Raw genomic sequence first — 2,885 nt, 5'->3', positions numbered from 1 at the left:
CAAACAGACTTGAAGATTTCCCCTCCGAAGAACAGGCCAGGTTGGCTACTTAGATGTCATCCCAACACTATTGTCCAAAATCCCATCTTTGGGTTTGTGTTCTTGGACAAGGATGACATTCTAAGGTTCTTTGATCCCACAGAGGCTAACAAATATGCGACAGAGATACTTGAGTGGGTGTTCAACCAAGTGGCTGCAGAAGTGCAAAGAGGACATCTAAGGGCGGATGAAGTGTCTGGTATTCTGGAAGTGATTAAAGTTCAAGTCTCCTTCAGGGAATGGATATTCAAGGTCTACAGAACCATCAAGTCAGATCTGCAGTTTGCCGTAGACGACTATCCAGACTCTGCTGTGGACTAATCTTCTGTAATAGATAGGCCTGAGCAACATTTTTGTATTTCTCTCAATTTAATGTAATTCATTTTAGAGGATGAGTTTTATCTCCTCTTGTAATTCTTTCAATTAGTCATTTCTTGCATTTATTTGTCCATTTTTACTTTTTCATACTTAGGGAGAGATTGTTAGCTCCAATATTTGCTTAATGTAAAAGTATGAAAAAGATTTCTGCAAATGTTGACAGAAGGGTTTCTTCTACAGAAGACAACAGAGGACCAACAACAGAAGTTGTTTGATCGTACAAGTCAAGTTTGACAGAACCTCTGTTGTCTCTCACAGAGGTTCTGGAAAATGGTCCTCTGGCAATAAGAACCTACAAGTCTTCTACAGCAGAGCCTCTGAGGTGGCTCACAGAGGGTTTGCAGATTCGTCTTCTGTGAAGATCCTGTTCTGCTGTTTTTCAAAGGTTGTTAGATGCACGTGCTTCTCACATGTCTAGGTTTTTAATCGACTTTATTTGGACGGCTTGGATGATTTCACTTGTCTAGGTCATGTCAGAAAGGTCGTTAGGAACTAGTATAAATAGCAGCTTAGGCTTTTGTAATTTAGTGTGCTTCCCGTATTGTAATCGTCTTATTTTCAATTCAATTGAAAACCTTTGAAGCTATTCTCTCGTGTTCATCATTCTCATATACTGTGTGTTCTTAATTCTTACTCTGTTTGTTCTTATATTGTTTCCGCTGCACTTTGATTGTCTTAAAGATCATCCAGAGTATTTGATTGATATCAAAACTGAGTTTAAAGGTCCTAACAAGGAAGGAGCTTTAGAAGATGGCGTCACAGTCTTCTTCGATCTGCATTCACCTGCAAAGTGTTCAGGCCGGTGACAATTGTAGCAGACAGCTGAAGCCTTGTCTATTCTTTCAGGCTTTGGCTTCTCCCTTAGGGATAGCTGAGGAGATCTGCGGAATTTGCTCTTACTGGCGAACCTCCTGAATGACTTAGTCAGGAGTGCTAGGGACTCATCAAAATCTGTTAAATCAGATTCTGGAATGTCCTCAGAAGAGTCAATCTCCGTGATGACCACGGGAGGTAGAGAAGAGACAAAAGGAGTAGAGGTTTTAACTGAAGAAGACTCAGAGATCAAAGCTAAAGGAGAGCTTTTCCTTTCCCTGGAATCTCTTACAAGATTTCTTTTCAGTTGACGAGATTGCTCATGGTTAAGCAGAATCTCGTATAAAGACGAAAGAGAAAGAGTGGACATGTCATTTGACATCTTGAGACACATGGAAAAGGTGTCCCAAGACTCAGGAAGACATTCTAGAAACTTAGTCAAGGTTTCAGAATTAGAATATTCCCTTTCGACATCCTTTAGACCAATAAGAAGGTAAATCTTTGATGTACTTCAGACAGCGTCTCTAACTTTCCACAGAGAAAGCTTTCATACTGTCTTACTAAATTGATCTTTCTAGTCTCCTGAACCTRAGAGGTTCCTTCATATTGGACACATAAAGTATCCCATACGGATTTAGAAGTTTTGAGTTTCATCACTGAGTGATAAATCTCATCAGGAAAAGACATAGCTATTATAGACTGAGCACGTGTGTCTATAGATATTTTCTTCTTGTCCTCATCGCTCCATTGATGTGGGAGCTTTGGAATCTGCCGTTCAGGAATCGCGGCAGTCGTAGTTGTTGCTGGAACAGCCGAAACAATAGCAAATGGAATATATGGTCCATTTTCTATATAATGTGGAATTTCAGGATCCACACCTTCTAGAAAGAGGGACATCCGGTTCTTCCAGAGACAAAAATTGTCACGGTCAAACCGGGGAGGTTTGGCAAGAGAGCTATTATCTTGTGTGTGTGTGTTTGTAATATGTAAAGCCATTTGAAAGCAGTAAGTTATCTAAGGAGAGATAAATTAATACAGAGAAATAACCAAACACAAGGAAAGAAAGAAAACACTACTCTGATACCACTTGTTGGTCTCGTAAGGGTCTACAAGAATAGAAACAGTTTGTAGAAGGGGGGGATGAATACAAACACAGTATTTTCAAATTTAAAATATATATTGACAGAGAAGATCAATACAGATTTTACAAGACTGTTTGCGGAAAGATAAGGTAAAGAAAACCTATGTAAACAATCTTTGGTTACACACAAATCTTTAGCAATTACAAGAAAAGAGATTGCTAAAAAGAAGATCTTTTACTTAAGCTAGAAGAGGCTTGAAGTAAGAAAAGGATTGCAGAGAGATGCACGCACTCTACAAAGTGAAGAAACACTTCTATTTATACCCAGTGCATTAAATGAACATTTAATGCAATATGGTGGGTTTAGAGTGCGTGGCAAGCCTTAAGAGGAAGGCTTGTCCTTTGCTACAGTGAACAGTACAAAAGCAATATTCTTGAGCAGACATCCTTGCCTAAAGTTGGTGGACAAAGAGTCGACTAATCGGCTCCGTACCGTACTAACTTTTGCAAGGGTATGGGTTTGTCCTTTGTGTGCAAAAGGACAAGACAACAACAATCGTGCTAAGCAAGCTTC

Source organism: Cynara cardunculus (assembly GCF_001531365.2).
Source record: "Cynara cardunculus var. scolymus isolate 2C chromosome LG 9, CcrdV1, whole genome shotgun sequence".
NCBI classification, from domain to species: Eukaryota; Viridiplantae; Streptophyta; class Magnoliopsida; order Asterales; family Asteraceae; genus Cynara; species Cynara cardunculus.
Note: the sequence above shows the minus strand (reverse complement) of the source record.